This window comes from Cyanistes caeruleus, chromosome 5, assembly GCF_971803275.1.
Source record: "Cyanistes caeruleus chromosome 5, bCyaCae1.hap1.1, whole genome shotgun sequence".
NCBI classification, from domain to species: Eukaryota; Metazoa; Chordata; class Aves; order Passeriformes; family Paridae; genus Cyanistes; species Cyanistes caeruleus.
In genome coordinates, this window is record NC_141705.1 from 72,736,276 (window position 1) to 72,752,658 (window position 16,383).

At 40.0% G+C, this 16,383-nt stretch overlaps 1 protein-coding gene and 1 long non-coding RNA gene across 2 annotated transcripts in view; one reads left to right on the top strand and one right to left on the bottom strand.

Annotated features, from left to right (window-relative positions):
- The window catches only part of LOC147653243 (uncharacterized), a 201,142-nt gene that overhangs the window by 18,241 nt on the left and 166,518 nt on the right, over positions 1 to 16,383 (bottom strand). The window lies entirely within an intron of this gene.
- On the top strand, positions 1,870 to 5,249 carry LOC147653244 (uncharacterized). Its single transcript, XR_015286848.1, has 2 exons — positions 1,870 to 2,069; positions 3,094 to 5,249. It is a non-coding gene; the product is annotated as an uncharacterized LOC147653244 (long non-coding RNA).

A 16,383-nucleotide genomic window follows, 5' to 3' on the forward strand; every position in this document is an offset into this window, starting at 1 on the left:
TCGGAGTTTTGGCCTCAGGGCACAAAACCCCTATAAAAACCCTGGATATTCTACCCTCCGTGTGGATTTGGGTAAATCTGTACCGCTGGGTATAGACGCCTGTCCACCCAGCGCTGCGCTGATCTATTTTATTGTGTTTTTTTTCTCCCATTTGTGATTGAAATTGTTTTATAATAAATCGCTGTCTATATTAATCATATTTTGCCGTTGCATTTATAACACACTGATAGCACACCCTAATCCACTGTTGGTAATGCCTGCTTTTTCTCTCTGTCTCCTCTTTCTCTCTCCTCCCTGCCATTCCTTTTCCATTTTCCTTCCTTTTTTTTGTCTTTTCTAGCCCTCTTTCCTTTGGGCAATTACTTTTTCTTTTTTTGTTACCAATAAACAGTTCTCAGAGACGAGGTTTGCCTAGTTTGACTTAATTTTGTTCCTGACCATCTAGTTCTAAAAGAACTCCTCACATTTTCCCTCAGTGGAATGTGACAACACTACAGATTCATATTTCTCCAAGGAAGAGTGTTTTCAGGTTTTAAAATGCTGAAGATTTCTGTTGCTAAATGTTTGTTAAGAAAATTATATCTTTATAATTTTTATTGGTAAAACATTAAAATAAATGTCCATCCAAAACTCATAATTCTTACCCTAAAATGAATGACATATACAATAAATTACAAAGAAATATATATTCTATAATAACACAGGAAGTGCCTTGAGACAAATGTGAAATGTGTCATGTGCACATACTGTAAAGTAGCATAGATTAAATTTGCATGCATACAATAGAGTGAATGAAATAATGTAGTGTCACTGGATAAAATTAAGATAAAGATTTATCTTAGGCATCTTCACTCACAATGTTTTCAGTGTGCTGATTTGTCATTAAAGTAAGACTGTTCTTTATCTGGGTCATCTGAATTTGAGTAAGACAATAAATTATTTCTTGTAATCCATGTAAACCACTGAACATACATTGAAATGGCTGTTTTCTGACAATACAATAAAGACACATTCACCTATTTCCTACAAAATCTATAGATATAAGTTGCATTCATGGGCAAAAAATTTCAACAAACAATATGACAAGAAAAATATGAAATTTTCTCTGTTGTATCAAGATGTAGTATCAAAGAACAATTTCTCTCTGAAGTTAACATCCTGGTGAAAGGTCAGGGGTGTCTGCACTAGGTGCTGTATTTTGTGAAAATTAAATGAACAGTTCATTTTCAGATGCAAATCCTTATTTATTAATGTCATCCATGATAGGAAACTGCACATGGCTAGGGTTATTAGGGTTCCTTTTTTTTTTTTTCTTTTGTCCTTCTGGCAATGCCCTCTTTTTTTGGAACTCTTTTCAAGCAGGTTTATGGGAGATTTGGCGCAATTGGTTTCCTGGAAACCAAAATTGGTTTCCATTCCATGCCAAGTACCCTTCCATGGCCTGGTAAGAGTGGGAAGGTGGAGGTGTGAGACAATCAGTCACGATGGCATGTGGTTGCACCTGGTCACAGATGGCAGTGGGACGCTAGGGGACAAAGAGGAACTAGACTCTTTCCACTGTACTCCAAAATCCTGCTCTCTATAGGAGGAGAAAAAGTTGCAGCAACAAAGTAATGGATAATGTGAGCACAGAGAAGAGAAGCAGAAAGTGAAGAGTCACCATTTTGCTCAGAAGAGCAGAAAGAGGAATCACAGGGAGAAAGTACAGGAAGGACTGACTTATCTGGATCCCAACTGGGGGGTTGAAATGTCTTGATAATCTAAAACTTGGTTGTATTATGTCTAACTGAATTATATCCATATTTTCAGATACAAGCAAGAGTACCAACTTGGATTCAGTTGGTTGTAAGGATGTATCTTATAAGGTAGTCACTTATTTTTCCTGCTGATATTTTCCATCTTCTCTTTTATGAAGGCCCACCTGAGATGGCTTGAATTTGTGTGTGCAGTTTCCTCAGCCAAAGCTAGATCCCTGGCAGCCTTCAAATCCCTTATTTCCTGAGCTGTCTCTGGTGAGGTTACTGAAATATTGCAGCTGTAAGCCTGACCTGAAGCCTCTTGCAAATAAGGTAGGTCAATAGGCTTAGGATCAGCACCCTAGAAATATCAGTTCAAAACCTCTTAGGTTGGCTTATGTCCCATATCTAACTCTAAGACATAAAACAAATTTGTATGTCTAGGTTTAAGTATTCTAAACAAAATCCATTATAAATTATATAGATGTGAGTTTAAATGATGCAACTTCAGGTACAAATGAAATTAAATCTGAGGTTAAAACATGCTACACATACAACCCATAACCTTAATTCTGCTCTTTAGTGGCAAATGAAGTAGCCACAATGTGCTTGTCATTCAGCAAGTTCTATGATACTTTAAAGAACTTGCAATCCAAGGAGCACAGTAAAACAATTGCCCAGTAACACCTGTGTCTGGGTCTCCGTGGAGAGGGAAGCTTCTGGACCAATTCACTCACCCAATAGCATCACCTGACATCAGGACAATAAACATGAACTGGTATACAGAGCACTGATTATGTTTTAAAATCCCCACTCTGAATAGTAAGTAGTTTCGTATACCATATTACCTATGCCCATTGCTTTATCCATCTCTGGAGGTGTTCAAGGCCAGGCTGGATGGGGCTCTGAGCAACCTGGTCAGAGGAATGTGTCCCTGATAATTTTTAAGTTTCTTTTCAACCCAAACTATTCTATCATTTTATCTCCAGCGTGCACTTAATTTTCTTTTCACCATCATCACAAGATTTATTTTGCGGATAAATGTTTGTGGATATACAGTTTAGGAAAACAGTTCCCCCACTAGAAATTAATCTATTGAATACTCAAAAAATGTACAGGCAAGTGTCTGAAAAGCAGAGTGATTTGTTCTGAGTTATTTGTTAGAGAAACTGATAGAGTGCAAGTGAAGCATTTTAGATTAAGTGGTTTCTTTATCACTGAAATGTGAGTGAAGTACAACTTGTTGCACTTGAATTCTGTATCAAGGTGTTAGCTAGAATTAGAATTAGCTTTTTTGGATATTACTGGAGAGCAGAGGGGATGGATTAATTTTTTTTTAAATCTGTTTTTCCTGCAGAGATCCACATCAAGCTTCACTACTGCAACAATATTCTCAGGCATGGGCGTAGTATCTGAAAATATGCCTTGGTCTAGGGAACAAGTGAAGATTAACTCATTGACGTCAAGTTGGTTTGGAACTAAGCTACAAGGTCCATGAAAGATTTAGTTAGCTTCCTGGGCTAACTGCATTTCTGGTAGCTAAAATGACAGATCAAGGAGCAGAGAAAACAAGATAAATCAGAGGAAGGAATGGAGTGGTGAGCAAAGTGTAATGCTTGTACTTTCCTTTGAAAATTATTTGCATCAGCTGTAAACCAGTTTCGTTACATGAGAAATTAAACAGATCATTGAGATATTTATGCAGCAGTGAAATTTGCACACTAGAAAGTGTGACAGCTGACAGCTAGCCTGAAGGGCTCACAGACACAAGTAACCCTGATCTTGACTTGATCAGCTTGTATCTGTGAGAAAAAGAAGTAAACATTTTTAAGGAAGAAAGCACTGAAAAGCAGAAGGACTTAACTGCAGGGAATGGATGCTGGCCCATCTTTGGCAAGCATGTACACAGGCAGTTCTTGGCCAGTAAACTGGGTGGTAGCAAGTTAATAGCCAATTGGGATTGAATGTACGATTTTTGAGAGCCATATAAATATGAGCTGTGAACAATAAAGATTGCTATGGCCACTTGAATCTTGGAGGGTCATGTCCATCTCTTCCGCAACAAGAAAGATTAGAAATGCAGGACAAAAAGGGATCTCAAGGACTATGAAGTTCCCTGTCACCATAGGCTCTGCCACATAATTATTTCTAACACTGTAATTAGCCTTCTTTATTTATAAATTTAATTTTCCCACTAATTTGCTTAATTCACTGTGTATCCCTGTCCCTAATACATTTATTAATGACTTTTTAAAATCATAGATACATTTTTGCTGTAACTGGCATCAGGCTGATTGGGGTTTATCTACAGGTAATTTTTATTCATCATTTTTATTTCTGTAGCATGGCAGTTATTTCTAGGAGATATATAGAGAATAATTCTGATGTCAAATGGAAAAAAAATATTAATATATCAGTTCTTTGTCCTCTATAAGTTCTACATATTATGAAGCAATACTGTTTGATGAATTGCTTTGGAAAAAAATTAAATTTATAATATTTTCTCTTAATACTTAGAACTCCTTTTTATGCTTATTAGTTGCTGCTTCATCACCATCACAAAGTCATGTGTACTTGCTAAACTCTTCTATCCTGTTACTTGTCATTTTAAGGGCATTTAACCACAGAGCTATAATGGACAAGACAGTATCTAGAAAATCTTACTTCTGTTTTTCCAAGCAGCATTTGTGATACTGTTTCCATTCAACACTGTTTTCCCTTGTTAGTATTTGCTGAGCAAAGATAATTTCCATATTTTTTGCTACTTGGAACTTATAATTGCTTCCTGGCTGCTTTTCTATGCATCCTGCACTGATTTTGGTATTGCAGAGAATTAAAAGTATGAGCAGAAAAATATACCTGTTGAAAGATCTTTTATCTTTTTTTTGTGTGTGTGTTCATCAGTAAGTGAGCAGAGAGGTGCTAATAATTTGATGTTGATGATTACTAGAAGTAATTTCAGATGGAGCAGAATATCTCAGGAAGGAGTGCGCCAGAAAACAAAGGAAGGAAATAAGCAAGCAGTGAGAGTTCAGAAGGGTAAACAATAATCCGAACTGGCTAAAGCAGGGTCAGATGTCTCTGCTTTGCAAAGTCCTAATTAGTAAAGCTACTGATGAGCTGTGAGAGCAATACCGCCAGACTGATAATCACATGGACCTAACTCACTTAATTGAATTGCATTTTGCTACTTTGCAAGTCCTGATTATGCAAAGAGGTTATTTAGCAGCAAACATGCTTTAACTTTACAAAATATTTTTCCCCTGTTGTACCCTTCTTCATTAAAATAACTCTCAAGAAATCTGTTTCTCCCTAGGTTGGATGGCTTTAATGACCATGGTTATATTGTTTTGTTGTTTTTATTTTTTTGTAATCTTAACTCAATATTTGCAGGTAAAATCTGGTCAATGGAGTGTTTCTAAAGAGGTGAGATGTAAATGAAAAAATGTTGTCACAAAGTAATTTTCCAGCCTGTTCAGAAAAAATAAAGCAAAATATAGTTATTCATTGCAAGGCAAGGAAAGATGGTAATATATTCTTAATTTTCACTAGTCAAAAAAAATAATATAGATTTATCCATTGTTATGGTGGTGATTGTGCAGAAATGATTACTAGATCATTAGTGTTTGTGTTCTCGCTGAATTTTGTATGTTTAGTGGATATGTTTTTAGGTTGTGCTGATTAAGAGTTTCAAGTATTGGCATAAACTGGATACCACCAAACCACTGATGAGGCTTCCAAAGTGGCACTGGTAGAAACAGTTAAACTGCCTGGTAAATCATCCTAGTGCAGCTTCTCCCCTGAACATTCTTCTAGGAAGTGACTGCCTCATTCAATGCACCATGTATGTAGATGCCTTTTGCTGATCCAGAGCTAATTAGTTCAGATCATCAACACTATTTCACTGTGCTTATATGATTTAAAGGAAACCTCTACACCCATCTTGCTGTGTCAGCGTGAACTTGCCCCAGAAAGCCAAGTTTCATTACTCTGATACTTTGTTTCTGAGCAACAATTTCATTCCCACAAAAGGCAGATGTCTTTTTTCTTTTCCAGAAACAAAAATGAAGATTACAGCTGCAATAGACAGCACACTGATAGGTCTCTTCTGTTTTCTGTGGAGTCCAAATCTGTTTTTCATATACAAATCCCAGAATTCCTCTCTTAGATCTACAAAGGGTTCTTTAATGGTTTATGAATATTTATGAAAAAAAACCATGACCTGTTAGCAGGTAGGAAATCACAAATCAATTTCTGTTTCATTCCTAGCTGTCCAACACACTTTTTTTTCCCCCAAAGAAAAATAATATTCTATGAGTTTAAAAAGTTTATGTAAAAATACTTTAAAATGTCACTCTGCATACTTTAAAACGTGCTCTCTGCAATCTCTTTACTCATGATGTGCACAGTCAAACTGGCCTAAGGGTGCCACTGCTTATTCCTAATCCAAGTGCCTTGATTTTCTGCCCCTGAAACCTCAACAAAGCGAGGATGTAGGAGAGAAGAAAAGTGGTTTTGGTACAGTAAGTCATACACATCTCATCCTGTTGGAGGTGTTTGGATGTTGCCTTGCTGTCTACTGCCCCAATAATATATGCCCTCAGTCCTCAGGCAGGTGCTGGGCACCTGCGTCTAATTTAATTTTTTTTCTCTTTAGGCATTTACCTTTCATCATCTATTGCAAATCTAATACAATCCATGATATTTCAAAAGAAGCCCTCACTGAAGTATTTGAAATACTTTACACAATTAGATGTGAGGAAGGGCCATGAGTACTAACAGTATAATAAAGTCAGCATCTTTCATTTCCTTTTTATATAATACTATATTTTGCTTGTTGTGTGGAGTTTGGTCTCTGAGGATAAAGTGTGATAGAGTCCAGTGAGATCTTGGCAGATTGTTCCATAGCTAAGGTTCTGTTCTTACAAATGACCACTCTTCAGGTGATGAACATCTGATATTCTCCAGCTGTGGGATCTCTAAAAAATATGACTGTGTTTCTGGATTGGCTGATTCAAAAATACCCTTCCAAATCCCCTTCTGAGGAGAGGAATAAAAAAAAAATTAAAAAAAAAATTTAAAATTTTAAAATTTATATATTTGTATATAACACTTTTATTTTATTACTGCTTAGAAAGTCTTCTGGCATTTGAAATTTGGCCAGTGCCAAGGAACTTCAGATCCACACAGACAGCTATGAACAGCTATCAATCCAGTGGTCAGGCCAAGGAGCAGCTGCTACTGCTGACACCATTTCCACCCTGAACTTCAGCGCTGAGCTCACTGCTAGACCAACTTTACTGATCTTTTAGGCTATACCTTAAACTCTGGAGTACGTTTAAGGCAAAAATACAAATATGATATCTGTCTTTAACAGAGAACAGCAAATATTATAAAAGTATTGGATTTTTAAAAATTAAATCTGTGTTGAAAACTACTGACATAAGCTACTCCTTCATTAGGTAAACAACACTTTTTTATAACCCCAAAGCCAACAGGCTCTTGAGAGTGATAAATAACTTTTGGCAGAGAAGCTGTAATCATTGGCTACATTTTTGCCTTATTAGTATAAAAAAGACAACCTGTATATAAAAGAAATGGGCACCAATATTCCTTCTCTGTAGGAATGTAGTTGTCTTCATACCCTCTGTAATTTTGGCTCAGAATCCCAGTGGTTGGCCTCGAGTCTCACCAAGCACTTTCTGCCAAAAGTTCCAGGACAAGCCATTGTTCCCAGCTGCAGAGTAGAGCACATTCTTCACATCTGGTCCTGTCCTGACTGGGCCAAGGACTACTGCATGAGTGATCTCCTGCTTGATCTGGGAAAAGGCTTGTTGCTGTTCAGGGCCCCACAGGAAATCATTCTACTTGTGGGTAACCAGGTAGAGAGGGCTCACGATCTGACTGTAGTCAGGAATGTGCGTCCTTCAAAAACCTATGACGCCTAAGAAATCTTGCATTTCCTTCTTGCTGGTCGGTGGAGACAACACAGTGATCTTATTGATGACCTCAGCAGGAATCTGTTGCTGTCCATCTTCCCACTTTATCCCCACGAACTGGATCTCTTGAGCAGGTCCTCTGACTTTGCTCTTCTTGATGGCAAACCGGCTTCCAATCTGAATCTGGATGAGCCTCTCTCCTTTTTCAAATATTTCCACTGTCATGTTCCCTCACACAATGATGTCTTCAATGTACTGCAGATGTTCTGGAGCCTCACCCTTTTCCAGTGCAGCCTGGATCAGTCCATGGCAGATGGTGGGACTGTGCTTCAACCCCAGTCAGTTCCAGGTGTCTGCACTCCCCTCCAGGTGAAGGCAAACTGAGGCCTGCATTCTGCTGCCAGGGGAATGGAGAAAAATGCATTGGTAATGTCAATGGTGGCATACCACTTTGCTGCCTTGGACTCCAGCTCGTACTGGATCTCCAGCATGTCTGGCATGGCAGCACTCAGCTGTGAAGTCACTTCATTCAAGCCACGATAGTCCACAGTCAATCTCCATTCTCTGTCAGACTTGTGTGCAGGCCAAATGGGACTGTTGAAGGGTGAAGGGGTTTTGCTGATCACCCGTTGGCTCTCCAGTTCTCGGGTCATCTTGTGGATGGGGATCACAGCATCTCGATTTGTCCGATACTGCCGGCAGTGCACTGTCGAGGTGGCAATTGGTACTTGCTGTTCTTTCCCCTTCAGGAGTCCTACTGCAGATGGGTTCTCTGATAGTCCAGGCAAGGTGTTCAATTGCTTAATGTCCTCTGCCTCCACAGCAGCTATTCCAAAAGCCCACCTGAGTCCCTTTGGGTCTTTGTAATAGCCATTTCGAAGGAAGTCTATGCCCAGAATACACAGGGCCTCTGGGCCAGTCACAATGGGATGATTCTGCCACTTCTTCCCAGTCAGGCTCACCTCAGCTTCCAACAGAGTAAATTGCTGTGATCCCTCATCACCCTTGCAATGGAAACAGGTTCTGCTCCCACATGTCCTGATGGCATTAGGGTACACTCTGCACTGGTATCAACTAAATCTTTGTGTTTTTGTGATTCTGATGTGCCAGGCCATCGGATCCACACTGTCCAAAAGACACAGTTTTCTTGTGCCTCTTTCTGCCTAGAGGTAGGCCCCCTCTATCATTGGTCATCCTCTCCTTGCTGGGCTTACATGCTAGAGGTTCCTTCAAGGGGATCTGACAGATCATCCTCTCTGCTGTAATTTATGGCAGTTTGGTCATAGGAGATTGAGTGCAACTTTTTTGGTCAGTGTTTCCCTCTTTGAGTAGATGCACCTGTGCTGCCAGGGCAGAAGTGGGTTTCCCATCTCATTTTCCCATGTCTTCCCCATGGTCATGCAGAAAGAACCACAGGTCAGCTCCCTCTCTCTCTAGCTGAGGGATGTTGGGCTCTGACTTTTGGGCCTGTGACTTGCACTGGTGCTACATTGATCTTCCTCATCTCCTCCCTCATCTCCTCTTTAAACTCTTCTTTGCATTCCTTAATCACAGCAGAGAGATGAGCCTGCATTGGGCCATTGATCATACTCGAAATTTCTAAGCTTGTTGGTGACAGAACTCACTGTCTCTTGGTTGTCATTGGCATTAATTGTTTCAATGAATGTACTGTATTGAGCTGGCCCTAGACTTGCCAGTGCACCTGATTTTGTCAGGGTCATTATCATGCTGTCCAACCCTCTCAAAAAGGACCTCCAATACCACCACTTCTCTCAGCTGTTGGATTCCTTCCACAAGGTTCTTCCAGCGCATTCTATGATTGTACTCCTGCATTCTCTCTGTGGACAAGCCTCTCTCTTACACTCATTAAAAGCCGCTCCCAGAGTGAAAGGGGCCCTGGCTCCCTTACAAAAAACGAATACCTGATTCACACCTGAGTCCTGAGTCAAGGGTCCCTAGTTCCTTGCCTCACCACCTTCCAGTTGCATGCCTGTACCCATAAGGTCCCAGACCCGAAGTAACAAGGTTGTATAAGCCTCATGCTTCTACCTCACAATGTCTTTTTGCAGATTACGGTGGCTCTCATGCATCAAGGATTCGGTGATGATCTCAACCTCTGGCTTCCCTGTGGGTTGTGAGGGCCCTCCTTTCTTTTCCTTGTTAACTGGGTGCTCTGATTTCATCTTAGACTTCCTTGTTTCCACAGGGCAACTGCTGCTGGCTGTGACTGCCCTTGTGGTTCAGCTGGAACCTGGACGGTTGTAATGTCTGTGGGTTCCACTACTGTACCATCAGACTCTTCCTCTTTGAGGCAGGGGGAGGGTTTCCCAACAGCTGAGTAAATGCACTCCCTTAGCGTCTGGCCCATCTCACGTATCTCCCTCACCAGAACCCCCACCCACTCTGGGTGGCTCATTTCTGAGGTAGGCTGTTGTTGCTGCGTGTTCCTTGTTATTGGTATGTTCTCTTATTGCCTAAGTTGATGGTTTGGTCCAAATGAGACCCTCCCACCCCACGTTGTCAATCTACCCTGAGTCTCTGTCAATCTGTCTTAAGCCCACGGCATGCTTGGAATTCCACTTCGGAAATCCCCTAAACTTTGATGCTTGATTAGTCCATGTGACCCAACTTTCCCCTGCTATTCCTCATTGGTTGATGATTTTGTGAACCCTCCCCAGGATATCTCTGATTAGCTGATGCTTTGTACCCTCCCTTTGAACCGCCTCCCTATTTCAGCTGTTGCACTTTTTCATTTTCTGTCTTTTGCCCCCAAGATCCCCCAGAGCAATAAATCCTTTGTTATCCCATGCAAAAGACCTCCCTCTTGTCCTTGTCTCCTCAGAGCGCAGACTGACAGCCAAAAAGCTCTAGAGCAAGTACACTAGTCGCATCTCAGATCATCCTGCTCCTGGGGTGTGACCCACTCCTGTCACAGGCTGAAGTGATAGAGCCAGATAAGCTTTGGTCTGATGCGATAGGCTGTGGGGCAGCATCCCTGTTCTCTGGGGGTAGCTATCAGGGTGGTTATCCAACTCAATTTCCACTTATCTCTGAATGCTAAATAGAACAGGCACACCAGCAACACTAGCCACTGTATGATATCATTAGCATTTAGAGAAGATTTGAACCCTTCAAAAATTAGTGGGGTAGACCCAAAGAGCTGGGTGAAGGGTTGGAGGAAGATTTCCCCTGGTGTCATTTCCTCACAGTAGGTACCATTATTAAAGTAAGCCCAAAAACATACAATTAGTGTGTGATAGCTCTGAATCCATGGGCCTGCCTTCCAGAGGAAGTTAAAAATCCTGTGAATCAAGGGTTTAAAGGAACCAAAGAGTTAAGAGTTTAGCTAAAGATAGAAGCAATATATAGTAATTAAAGTTTAGTAAGAAGAGTAGAAGCAATATAGAAGGGTTAATAATTAGCAGATAGAGCTAGTTATGACTAAGACAATGTATCATTTGCTTGACTTTGTTGTATTTGTAGAAGCAGGATAGGAAGGTGTGATGGATTGGCATTTAAGAAAAAAGTGAGAAACACCAACAGAAATTAGGACTCTGAGAGAGGCTGCTGGAGGCTTCTGGGAGTTTCTTCTCTGCTTGAGACCTGGCCAATAGCTGGCCATTTCTGAGAATTGACAGGTTTTTTCGACCATTAAAAAGGGAGATCAGCTCTGTGAATAACACCTTTTAACCCTAAGCCAAGGAGATTCTGGCTTTCTTTCTTTCTGGCTTTGAAAGGTAAAAGAACTCCAGCAGGCTCCTGTTTCCACCTCCAGGCCCGTGTGGCCCGGTGGGGAATGGAGCCTGTGGTGCTTTCTCTCTGGGCCATGGCCAGGCTCTGCTGTGGCTCTCCCAGGAGGCCCCTGGGTCTTGTTCCAGTGGGGTGGCTGAGGCTTTTCCCAGGGGGGCCATGGTCCTAGGCACTACCGAGCTGAAATCTGCACCATGAATACCTGCCACGCCTTGAGTCAGATTTTAAAAATTTCACTACCCAGATACAACCTGCAGATTTAATCTTTTTTCCAGAGAGAGGAATGCAAAAGTGAGTAACATGTAAAGAAACAACATAAACCATCAAAGTCAGTGAAAGAAGGAATCAAGCATCAGATGAGAAGAGAATGAGGAGATGCTTTAATAAGCTGAAATATTCTTTTGCTAAGGCCATGGAAATGGACAATAATGTTCTGAAAAACTCCTTTAATTCATGAAAGAGTATTTTGTGAGGAATTAAGCATTTCAAAGTGTAGATCTGAGCAAAGGTATCCATTGATGAAGCTGAGCAAATGGTGGAGTAGTTGTGATCCCATGAAATGCTGAAACAGAGAGAGAGAAGTGAGAGTTGATGAAGATCCTTGGTCCCGGGGAGGAAAAGAGAAATCCTCTGTTCTTAGAGATGATCACAGAGACAGATGAAAAGAACCTTTGCCTTTGAGTAACTCATCCTTAAAATAATACCTCTAGAGTTCATGGACCATGAATACACCTCAGAGTGGTGTGAAAATGGGAGGAGGGCCTGATGGCAGAGTTTTCTGGGCAGCTGACATCATGGGAATGAAAAGCAATGAGAAAACTGTTTTCTTGTGGAGAACTCTCCATGGAATGACAAAAGAAAACTCCTTTGTCTACAAAGACTGATGAAAAGACTATTGTATAGTTGGTACTGTTTTAACCACCAGGTTTTGTCTCTATGTTGTCAGTTGAACAAGGAAAATTTGGATGGTGGGGAGGAAGGGTTTTTAGAAGTTTTATTCTGATTTCTTATTCTTGTACTTCTATTAATAAACTTTTTTTTATTTATTTTAAGTTTTGAGCCTCTTTTGCCCTTCTCCTGATCCATATCTCACAGCAAGAAATAAGTAAGTTTTCTGGTGATTTTTAGCTAGTGCTTTAAAACCACCACAGGAGGATAGGGCATTGTAAAGATGAAGACACAGTAACCACACCTTGGCCCCAAAAGCAGCCAGAACCAGGCTGGGGAGCTTGGACTATGGCCAAGAGACCAGAGAACTTGCCAACAAGACCAAGGTGAAAAGTTTACCATGAGGAAAACATCCCTGACTTCATCTTAGGAGACCACTGACCCATTTTGAAACCCACCGACCCATTTTGAACAAAGGATTGAGCAAGTGTGAAAGGCCTTTGAACTCATTTTAATATGAAGTGAGTGTAGGTGGGGCCAGGTAAGGCATATGTGTAGCCATATTGGGTATGTAAGATTTTTGTGGATAAATGGAGAATAAGGGCTCGGCTAATTTTGTACATATCTTTGTGAGGTTACTCCCCATGTGTCTGGCATTGTAATAAACACACTTTCTAAATATAACTAGTTGGAGAGTTTCTGTCCATGCTTCACACAAATTTCTCACCTTATTAACTCATAAGGCAAACTGGGTAACAGCCACAGTAGCCTTGGTTATAGCACTCATGCTTAGATAAGGGCCTGCAAATGGGAGAAATATATCAATGACCATGTGCCACCCGAACCAGGGTAAGCTAGACTATGTTGTGTCACCTAACAAGGTTTCTATACAAAAAAATTAGGTTACTCAAGAACTGTTATTCCTTTTCTCACCCTTTTTCTTTCTATGTTCTTGAGTCCCAACTTGTGCGCCAAAACCTGTCTTGGTTTGAAACGACAGGTTTCTGTCTGCTAGGGAAGGCAGAAACCTTCCTTGAAATGGAAAAATGTAAACCACCCCTCCACTCCAAATTATTATAATCTTGAAATCAAAGGGCTCTCAGGCAAAGAAGGGAATAGGAAAAACAGTTCTTAGTTCTTAGTTCTAGGAAAATTAAAATAAAAATTCAGTAGTACAAATAAAACCCCAAAAAACCCCCCAAAAAACTAAACCCACTGACAAAGTCAGAATACAGCCTGACACCCTGTTAGTCAGGGTGCTGGTAGCAGTCTGATTGATTGGTGGCTGCAGTCGTCCTGGAGTGACAGATGTGGTTCTGTTGATGCAATGATCCTGTGAAAGGGTGTAGTTTTCCTCTGGAGGTCCAGTGGTGGTGTAGATGTGTCCTGTTTTCCTCTGGGAATCCAGTGGAGAAAGGCTGATGACAGTGTTCCAAATCTCAGCTTATATCCATAGAGGAATGCTCGTCTCCTCCTCCTGAGTGGAGCATCTCACAACAGGATGATGTAATTTTATCAGTCATGCAGTGAGACTCAATGGCCTATTAACAGATCTCCCCCTGAATGGAGTATGGGTCTGGATGAGATAAAGAACACTGCTACACCTGGTTTTAACAGATGGTAATAGAATACTTACTCTTGGTTACATCTTGCATTGCAACCCAAAACACAGAGACATGACCAATACCTTAGGAAGTGATTGAAACAGACCAGAGCATAGGAATAGATAGTTCAAAGTTGTGGAAAAGAAGTAAATATGATCCTCACAGATGGAAATTGTTAGAGACTGAGTAACCACCAAACAGAGAGATATTTCTAAGGCTTGCCTGGTCTACTTAAGGAAGGTGGATAAATTAAAGATGTTAGTGCTGTATGAAAGATGAACTAGTTTTGTGAAGCTCAGTCAAATGCTTAGCTTTTTGTTCTTCTCAATATAAAAGTACAAAGGGATATTGAAATTAAAGGCAACAAATTTTAAACAGATAAACACATTTTCATGCAACATTTACTTAATCTATAGAAGTTGCCAGGGAAGGACAATGCTGTTTCCAATAGCTTGATTTAAGTAATAAAGATGAGACACACATGAAAAGGAGTTGTTACACAAGCCAGGAAAAAAGTTACATTATATGAGCAATTAATGAAGCTTCAAGAGAGACACAATGATCAATTGCTGGGTGTTGGAAATATCTGAGCCTTGAGTTTTAAAGAGGCAAACCTTCTCTTAAATTCAGTAGAATTCCAGAGAGAGGAAGGCTGTATGATTGGGTTAATTGACCTACCCTCTCCACAATGCAAAACCCTCTCCTACCTGCAAAAAAAGGTATATTTAAATAAATGCTGCTTGGTGCCTAAACACAGGATTTGGTGCTAATCTGTCTCTTCTTCTTCCTTTACTTCGGAAAATATTCTTGTGAAAAAGTCAGCTAGTGTTTGGCTTGACATGCCAGAGTTATCCTGCCCTGTGATGTTAAAGCCAATTTACACTCATAACTTCAGAATAGTTTCGGGCAAGGATCTGGTTATAAAGTCCAGAGTTGATTCCTGCTACTAGATGAGGCTTACTGCAGGAATGCAAAGCCACAGGGGCTGTAGACGGAGAGTATTTATTAGCATATTTTTTGCTCCTGGGCTGCACAAGCTCTGTCATGTTGATATTATACCAGCATTTTAATTACAAAATTCTGAAGTGGAGACTTAGCAATTACATGCTGTGGTATTATCCTTTTATTAATATACAGAAAATGTATTTACAGTTATCTGATGCAAAATACAGTTAAATTACATTGGATGAATATAGACCTGACTGCCTGCAATGTTTTATTAATAGCTAGCATTCAAAACTATTTTGAAAGGAAAGCTGCAATATTCCAGTTTTTCTCAATATAACTGGAACAAACCAATAAGTCAAAAAGACTGTCTCTTATTATCTCAGATCTCCTTTATAATATCCTGCCTAATTTTTGAAACATAAATCCTTCGTATTGTAGATTATTTTTGAAGTTAAGCTTAGATCCTGGAAGTTTTTAAGCATTATGCTCATAAAGATCATTCTGTTTGTTTTGTATGCTGTAATAGTCAGTAGCAATTCAGCTTCCTTTAAAAAGACTTTTTTTAAAAAAGACTAAAAGTGTATTTTGCATATACTCATGAAATGAACAGATGTGAATGTTTGGCTTGCTTGTGGGTGAATATGTCTCAAAGATAAAATAGTCACCACTGGATTTTCTGTGTCTATAAAACAAGAGTTTTCATATTACACAGGCTGCTTACTTGGTTTATTCTCCCAGTTCAGTCATGTCCTGAAGTCTTTAGTATCCTGCTATTGTCTTGCAGGTCAGAGGTATGGAACAATTTATTGTGATAAATATCAATAGTTAATTTAACTTCCATTAAAATGTTCTCTGTTGTAAGCCTTAAATTAAGGACTAATGGCCTCTCTTTTATTATTTGCCATGGCAGTAAAAAGAGGATTACATCTGGCTTTGGCTTAAAGGGAGGAGGTAATGTGACTTGAAAAACTGTTGCAGAAATATAAGGGCAGAACATGGTGACCTCCTGCTTTTGGTGATTACCTGATGCTCTGCCCAAACTTGAATTCATATTGGAATCACTTAACTCTTAGTGAAATTTTAACTCATTCACTGAGGCTGGAGTGGAATAATTTTTTAAAATAATTATCCATTGCCTTTGTGCAATACCTGCCTCTGTTTGGAAGAACTGTATCTTCAAGCTCTTTCCTTCTTTAAAGGAAATGCGCTCTAAAGGGGCAGTCCACAAAAACTGTAGAACATGGACTAGAATGCTTGTGTAGAGGGCAGGAATCCATTAAAAACCCCTCAAAAACCTAAATTAAGGGAGTGTGAGGAGATGGACAAGGAGCATGTTTTTTCATTGGCACCCCTGATTTTGTGACCCCCAGTAACTATAGCAAATTTGGAGTTTCCAAGTGAATTGGATGTGCTTTTCTCAGTTTAAGAGGTAATGTATGAAATGTTAATGTTATCTGGTTTTAGTGTTAGCCACTTAGAAAATGTGAGTGTAAGTATGTGAACAAGGCATTGCTTTAA